General features: G+C 38.3%; 1 long non-coding RNA gene across 2 annotated transcripts in view; it reads right to left on the bottom strand.

The window, feature by feature from the left end:
* Window positions 1-3,610: 3,610 nt before the first annotated feature.
* Window positions 3,611-9,192, bottom strand: part of LOC309652038 — a 40,634-nt gene continuing 35,052 nt past the window's right edge. For both annotated transcript variants that reach the window (XR_014258528.1, XR_014258529.1), the window contains one exon: window positions 3,611-9,137. This is a non-coding gene — a long non-coding RNA (uncharacterized lncRNA). The remainder of the gene's footprint in view (window positions 9,138-9,192) is intronic.

Raw genomic sequence — 9,192 nt, 5'->3', positions numbered from 1 at the left:
CTGTTTGTACAATGGGAGTAATAATTGAACCTAACTCATAGGAGTGTTGTGATGATTGAGTGAGTTAATAGTTTTAAAACCCTTAGATTAGGGACTTCCCTGGTGGCGCAGTGGTTATGAATCCGCCTGTCAATGCAGGGGACATGGGTTCGAGCCCTGGTCCGGGAAGATCCCACATGGCACGGAGCAACTAAGCCCGGGCGCTATAAGTACTGAGCCTGTGCTCTATAGCCAGGAACCACAACTACTGAGACCGTGTGCCACAGCTACTGAAGCCCATGCTCCGCAACAAGAGGAGCCACCGCAATGAGAAGCCCGCGCACCACAACGAAGAGTAGCCCCTACTCTCCACAGCTAGAGAAAGCCCGCACGCAGCAACAAAGACCCAACGCAGCCCCCCCCCAAAAAAAACCTTAGAGTAATGCCTGACACATAGCAAACCCTATATAAATGTTTCTATTACCGTTAGTATTATCTTGTCTTATAAATTCATTAACCCTCCTAAAATATAAATATAAACACACTGATGGAGGGTAATTCCATGGAGGTCCAGTGGTTAGGACTCTGCGCTTCCACTGCGGGAGGCCCAGGTTCAATCCTGGGTTGGGGAACTAAGTTCCCACAGCCAAAAAGAAAAGCAAAAACACACTGATGGTGACAACTCAGGTGATGGTGATAATTGTGCTCTGGGAAGTGGAGTCCAAAGTCTTGAGATTTAGAATTCCAAACCTTTATTTTCGGTAGAGTCCCAGACTCCCATTAGGCAAGCCCACTCCACTTCCATATCCCTGAAAAAATGCACAAAGGGTTACTTTGGTCTTGCATAATAAATTACATTCTATTTTTAAATATGGTGGGTCACTCCTTCATGTAGTCAAGTATCAAATGGCAGAGAGTAAACAACAGTGAGGACAGAGAGTTTTGTTATTCCAAGCTACTGCAGACTTGGAGATAGGTTTTCAAAAATGGAAGACAGAAAACAGTTTACTACCCTCTGGGACCTTTATCAATACCAAAGCAACAAGGCACTTGATAATAATAGAATCATACACTCATACAATGGAACCCAAGCTTCTTGTTTTACCAAGTAGGATATTGAGACCCAGGCAAGTAATGTGCTTTACCCTTTGATCACACAGCAAAATAAGCTTCTTTTTGATTTCCCTGGCAAACAATCCCTCCTTGAGTAGCCTCAAGCCTGGGATATTTGGGACAATGAGAAAATACACATTTATAGGTATATGTGTCATGTTGATAAGTATTTTTTTATAAATTTATTTATTTTTATTTATTTTTGGCTGCATTGGGTCTTTGTTGCTGTGCGCGGGCTTTCTCCAGTTGCAGCGAGCAGGGGCTACTCTTCATTGCGGTGCGCGGGCTTCTCATTGCAGTGGCTTCTCTTGTGGTGGAGCACGGGCTCTAGGCACGCAGGCTTCAGTAGTTGTGGCACACGGGCTCAGTAGTTGTGGCTCGCGGGCTCTAGAGCACAGGCTCAGTAGTCGTGGCGCACGGGCTTAGTTGCTCCGCGGCACGTGGAATCTTCCTGGACCAGGGCTCGAACCCGTGTCCCCTGCATTGGCAGGCTGATTCTTAACCACTGCACCACCAGGGAAGCCCTCATGTTGATAAATATTTAAATTATTCATGCAGATAATAATAACTAACATTTCTCACACTTCACATCTTGTACATCAGCATATTCTGTTGGCTGTACCTTCATAACGTATTCAGAATCTGATGGCTTCTCACTGTCTCTACTATCACCACTCTGATCCTGGCCCCCATCATCTCTTGACTGGACTATGAAAAATAGCCTCCTAACTGCTTCTACCCTTGCCCCATATTAGTTTCCTAGGGCTGCTGTATCAAAGTATCACAAACCAGGGGTGGGGGGCTTAAAACAACAGATACTTATTCTCTCACAGTTCTAGAAGCTAGAAGTCTGAAATCAAGGTGCCGTCAGAGTTGATTCCTTCTGGAGCCTCTGAGGGACAATCTGTGTCTCCTAACTTCTGGGGGTTGCCAGCAATCTGTGGCCTTCCTTGGCTTGTAGACACATCACTCCAATCTCTGTCTCTGTCTTCTCATGGTCTTCTCCCCATGTGACTGCGTGTCTTCACAGAGCTATTTTCCCTCTGTGGGTGTCTGTGCCCAAATTCCCCTCCTCTTATAAGGACATTAGCTACTGGATTTAGGGCCCACTTTAATCCAATATGACCTCATCTTAGCTTGATTACATCTGCAAAAACCCTATTTCTAACAAGAGCACATTCATAGGTACAGGGGCGGGTAAGGACTTGAGCGTATCTTTTGGGGGGGACACAATTCAACCCACAACCCCCCACCATCTATTCTCCACACAGATCCAGAGAGACTGTTATAAACTATTAAGTTAGACCATGTTACCAATCTGCTCAAAAGCCTACAAAGGCTCTCAATTTGACTTGTAGTAAAAAACAAAATCCTTATAACAGCCTACAAGGCCCCACAGGATTTGCATGGAGAACCCCGGTACCCTCTTCTCCACCCCTCCCCATACAATACCTCTTTGAACTCCTCTCCTGCCACTTTGTCCCTTGATAACTCGACTCCAGCAGTACTGGCTGCCTTGTTGTTCCGAGAACACCCAGGCACCCTCCTACCATAAGGGACTTAGCGACCTGTTCCCTCTCCTTGAATGCTCTTTGAAAGGTACATGATATCCACATATCTTAATTCCTTACCTTCCTCAAGTCTTTGTTCAAATCTTAGCTTCTCTGTGAGGCCTACCCTGACCCTTCTATTTAGTCTTGTCAACTTTCAACCTCTCCAGCATTCCCACTGCTCCTTATCCTACTCTACTTTTTAAAAACATAGCACTTATCATTTTCAAAAATACTATACTATGTTGTTTTTCTTCTGTTCTTTCCATCCACCCCCCTTCCAGGCTGCACTACACTATAAGCTCCAAGAGGGCAGGGATCTTTGATTGTTCACTGATATATCCTAAGCACCAAATAAAGTGCCGGGCACATGGTAGGGATTGAACAAATATTTGTTCAATAGATGAATGATTGAATGGAGCTCATGCCTTGTGCCAGGAGTGATTCCTTTAACTTTCATAAAGTACTATTATTACCTATATTTTTGAATGAGAAAACTGAGCCACAAAAAGGTTAAGTAACTTGCCTAAGGTCCCACGGTTAGGGAGTAGCGGAGCTGGGGTTTGAACTCAGGCAGGTCTGGTTTTCAACAACTATGCAGCACTGACATATAAAGGGCATCTGACCACAAGTGCCTGGGAGACCCTATATCTCGTGTTCTGACATTCACATTTTGCAACAGCAGGTGATGAACAGTTACTGTCTTAAACCGTTGACATATCATATGTTGCTGAGATAGAGTTTGATGTTGTTTGTACATTGCACTGCACAAGCTCTGGAGACTTGTTATCTGGGTTCAAATACCAGCTCCACCATTTAGCTGTTATGGGTCTTTGAACAAATTGCTTAACTTCTCTGTATCCCAGCTTCTTTACTGGTAAATGGGGAGTAATTATAGTACCTACTTCACAGGGTGGCTTTGAGGATAAATTAGTTAATATCTGTAAAGCAATTAGAACTGTGCTTGGTAAATAGAAAGCACTCAACAAGTTTTAGCCATTGGTAGTAGTAGTCGTGTATAATGAAAGTATCAAATTTTGATCCAGTCTTGCCTGAAATATAGAAGTCGTTATACAGGCAAAACTTATTTCTGGTGTTAGAAGTTAGAATAATAGTTATCTTAGGGGAGATAGTGACCGAGAAAGGGCACCAGGCAGGCTTCTGGGGTTTTGGTAATGTTATATTTCTTGATCTGGGCACTGGTTATATTGATGCTTTTACATGTAAAAATCATGGATTGTATACTTAAGATTTGCAAATCTTTTCTGTTTGTGTACCTCAATAAAATTTTGATTCAAAAGCAACTGAATCCAGCCTTATATGACTTTCTTCAAATTTCTCTGTTCTTTTTCTTAAATTTCCCCCAACTCCCATTTATTCAAGCAATGATTGCTGAGTACCTCAACATGCCTGGAATTGGGCTAAATGCTAGAAGTATTCAGGTAGACAAATGTGATAAATGCCATGATGGTAATATTTATAAAATAAGGATGGGCTCAGATGAAAAAGTGGTCAATCAGATGGGAAAGGGGTTTGAGTCAAGGAAGTCTTAAGTTCCTCAGAAGTTGGACCTCTAAGGTGGGTCTTGAAAGATAAATAGTAGTTCTCCATGCAGACCAAGGAGGTAAAAGCTGAGGAAATGGCATGTGCAAAGGCACAGAAACACAAAACAGCATGACAGATTTAAAAACTTAAGATAATTCAGATTTACTAGAACTTACTGTGCAAGGCAATAGGTGGGAGGACCTGGAGTGAAAATAAGAGCCCTCAGAAAAAGGTAATAAGACTTGTTGGTGAAAGTGATTTTGGCTTAACAAATTAAACTATTTGGAAATCCAAACAGATGCATTCATATAGTTGATTTGTCTTACAAAATCATTCTTGATTTAGGAAATATTTATTGATTTATCTTCAACATATCAGGTAGTATGCTGGGCACTGGGCGCTCAAAAGTACTGGACACTCAAAAATTAGTAAGATCAACAAACTCCAAGCATAAAAAACATAAAGAAAACTACACCAAGGCATGTGATAATCAAATTGCTTAAAACCGGTGATACAGAAAAGCTTAAAAGCAGCCAGAGAAAAAAGACATATTATATACTGAGGATAGGAGATTTCTCATCAAAAAAAATGCAAGCCAGAAGACAGTGGAACAACATCTTCAAGGTGGTGCAAGAAAAAAAAAGTCAACCTAGATTTCTTTCCTCAGTAAATACATCTTTCAAAGCAAAAGCAAATAAAGATTTTTTCAGATATTATAAAAGCTGAAAGAACTCATCACCAGAAGACCTAAACTCCAAGAAATGTTAAAGGAAGTCCTTCAGTCCGGATAGAGGATGAAAATCTGGATCTACACAAAGGCTGCAGCGCCCCAGAAATAGTAAATATATAGGTACATATAAAGACTTCTTATTCGAATCTCTTTAGAGATATTCAACTGCCTAAAGCAAAAATTATCAACATTTTGTGGGTTTATAACATATGTAAAAGTAAAATGTATGACAAAAATAGCACAGATGATGGAGGGAAGAAATGGAAGCATAATATCGTAAGGTACTATATGTGAGTGTTATACAGTATATCACTTGAAGGTAGACTCTAATAAGTAAAGTGTGTATACAGATAGTTCTCATTTTGCTTGGTTTCAATATGCACAAATTTCAGTTCATTAAATAACACCAATCTCCCAACAACACGGTTCAAATTTTAATTACAACAGTATATTAACTGTAATTGCATAAAGTTACAGACTTTGCTGCTAGCTCTTCAATCCATACACAACTATGTAAATAACAGATGTGCATCGTGATCAGTAATCAATCACATCACTTTGTTCAAAGTTTGCTGGTAATTGGTCGCTTCACAGCTGTATTCATTTCATGCACAGACAGCAAAGTGTGTAGTTGCGTTGATTCCATGAATCCCAGTGATAAATTCAAGTGACATTTTACTTAAATGGATAACAAAAAGAGAGAATTGGCCAACAATTCATTTACATGTGAACATCCAATTTTTCTGACACCATTTGTTAAAGAGATTATTCTTTTCCTGCTGAATGTCTTGGCACCGTTGTCAAAAATCAGTTGACTGTTGGCAGGGGAGGGATAATTTAGGATTATGGGATTAACAGATACACACCACTATATAAAAAATAGATAAACAACAAAGGATTTACTGTATAGCGCAGGGAACTATATTCAATATCTTGTAATAATGTATAATGGAAAAGAATCTGAAAAAAATATATACATATATATAAACTGAATCACTTTGCTATACACCTGAAACTAACACAATATTGTAAACCAACTATACTTCAATTAAAAAATAAATTTAAAATATCAGTTGACTATAAATTTGAGGGTTTATTTCTGCACTCTCCATTCTATCCCATTGATCTATATGTCTACCTTTGTACCAGTACCACACTGTCTTGATTACTGCAGTGTTGCAGTAAGTTTTGAAACTGGGATACATGAGTCCTTCAACTTTGTTCTTCTATTTCAAGGTTGTTTTGCCTGTTTTGATCTCCTTGAATTTCCATATGAATTTTAGGGTCAACTTGTCAATTTCTGTAAAGAAGCCTGCTGAGATTTTCATAGGAATTGCCTTGAATCTGGAGATCCAGTTGGGTTGCGTACTATTTTATGATATATACGTTTCCCATTCATTTCCTTTCAACTTTTCTGCTTTGTTATGTTTTTTGATATGTCTCAGTAAATAACTTAACTGGTTGTATGTTTCTTAAGACCAGTCTGACAATCTTTGTCCAGTTTAGCTACTTGAATATTTGGGTTAACTCTATAGCCTTATTTTTGTTCTGTAAGTTCCTCTTTTCCACATTTCTTTCCCTTCTTTCTCACCTTCTTTTATTCCACAGTTTCCTTATCTTTCAATTTCAAGATTATGCCCTCTGATTTTATTTTTAAATGGTTATCCATTCCTGAGACTGCAATATGAAAACTTACAAAAATTTGGAACTAATTAATACTCTTCTGACAACAAAAGAAACTTTAAATACTAGGTTCATTTACTGCTCCCTCTCGGTTTGTGTTGGTATTATATTTTAATTCTATATATTTATATACTTTAACCCTCTAAGACTTAATTACTTTTTAAAGTAATTAAGTTACTATTTATTTAATATTAATTAGTATTAATATTAAATATTTATTTAGATTTATTCATATATTTTCACTTGCTTTGCTCTGTTCTCCTTTCTGAGTCTCTGGCATCTGCAACAAATTTTATTCTACCTTTGGAATTGCCTTTAATGGGGTTCTACTGGTGGCAGTTCCTCTCGTCATATTTCACTCTCTTGCTTGAAAGATACTTTTGCAAGGCATACACTTGTAGATTGATAGTTCTTTTCCATTGGCACATGAAAGCTATAATTCGATAGTCAATTGACTGCACTGTTGCTGTTGGGAATCAGCTGTCAGTTAGCTGTCTAGTGTCTCTCCTTTCTCTGAAAGTAATCTGTGTCTTTTCTCTGGCTGCTCTACTCCAGTGTCTCTGCTCAGTTCTGAAAAGCTCTCAGCTATTGCCTCTCTCGACTCTCCTTCTAGGACTCTGATTAAGTGTATACTTCAGACCTGAGTCTATCATTCTAAATTCCAAGTTTCTTTCTTGTTTGCTTTATTTTATCTTTTTTTTGTCAGAAAAAAAGCTTTATTATACATCTTGGTTTGAAACTTATCAAACAATAGCAAAGCCTGCCTATAAGATCATTTTGTAGCCTCTTTCATATATTCTACCTCTTTGCCTCTCTGTTCTGATTTCTGAATAATTTCTTTTCTTAAAAAATTTGAGATATTATTGACATATGACATTATATTAGCTTCAGGTGTACATCAAAGTGATTTGATACTTGTATATATTGTGAAATGATCAGCACAATAATTCTAGTTAACATCTTTCATCACCACACAGTTACAATTTTTTTTCTTGTGAGAACTTTTAAGATTTATTGTCTTATAAATAATTTCTTCTGAAATGTCTTCCAATCCAGTCATTCTCTAATTAATTGTGTCTAAATTGCTGTTAATCTCTTCAATTTATTGAGTTCCTAATTTCAATCATGATTTTCTTTTTCTTTCTGAAGTTCAATGAAATCGTTGTTCAAATATGGTCATTCTTTAGAATTTCTTGTTTCCCACACACGTTTACTTCTTTAAACATAGTAATTATAGCTCTTTATATTCTGTGTTTAATAATTCCCAAATCTAAATTATTTCCACATATGGCTCTGCTGTCTGTTAATTTTTGCTAATTCTCACTTATGGTAATTCAATTCCTTGTTTGATTATTAACTTTTTTTGTGAGCTGCTCACTTTCCTTACAAAATAATTTGAACAAATTCTTTGAGACCTAGAACAAAGGTGAATTTCTTCACAAAGGATCTATGTTTGCTTTTGCTAAGTGTCTGGGAACATTAACAGGCCAGAATCACTTTAAATTTATGACTAGAGATGTCTTGAGTCACCCCAGCAGTGTGATTTGGGGCTGCACGATGACAGCTTCTCAGCCAATTTTTTCCTCCCTGTCCTGCTTGGCACCACCAAGAAAATATTCTTTTGTAGTCCCTGGGGGAGTGGGTGGGAAAGCAAGTTAAGTTCTCCTTTACTGAGGATTTATTCTTTGGGGAAATAAATCCAGTTTAATAGGAAAAGGACTTCTATTAGACTGTTCACCTTTAATTGGTCTCTGGGCTTGTGTCTTTTACCCCTATGTTTTGAATGGCTTTTGCGAAGTTGAAATCCTCAAACACCCAAATTCCTCAATTGTTTTCAGGACAAAACTGATTTCATTACTTCACTTCTCTATGTTCTCACATTCTCGGAGGTTTTATCCTGATAATTCCTTACCTTACAGACCTTCAAGGCTTTTCAGTAGATGTTTTCTCATCTATGAACCGTACTTTTTGTTGTTCTCAGCAGTGATGACATGCCAGAAACAGAAAGCCTATACTCCCTCTTTGGCCCACTTCAACATAGCTTCTGGATTCACTAAAACTTCTTTTACAGAGGTCAGAAAAGATCACTAAGCTGCCATATCGATTTGACATATTTTCATTCCTATTGAATTCAACCTCTCCACAGTTTCTGACACACCTGATTATATTCCTTCCCGCTTGGAACCAGTTTCTGCTTCCACAACACCTCACTTTCCTATACAGCTCCTCAGTGACCACTCCTCAGGGCTCACATCTGGCTCTTCTCATTTCTGCATTTCCTCTGCCACCATTCTGCCTTCACCTACTAACATCTATCTCTTATATTACTTCAATAGCCTCCTCGTGATGTCCTCTGCCCGCTCTTCAACCAATTCATTCTCAGCAACCAGAGTGATCTTTTAAAAAGGAAAATTATTGGGAGTTTGGGATTAACATACACATACTACTATATATAAAATAAATAACCAACAAGGACCTACTGTATAGCACAAGGAACTCTACTCAATTTTCGGTAATAACCTGTACGGGAAAAGAACCTGAAAAAGAATGAATATATGTATATTATGAATATATGTATAACTGAATCACTAT

The sequence above is a fragment of the Balaenoptera physalus genome, assembly GCF_965194825.1.
Source record: "Balaenoptera physalus genome assembly, chromosome: X".
Lineage (NCBI taxonomy): Eukaryota > Metazoa > Chordata > Mammalia > Artiodactyla > Balaenopteridae > Balaenoptera > Balaenoptera physalus.
This window is presented reverse-complemented; position numbering and strand designations above follow the sequence as displayed.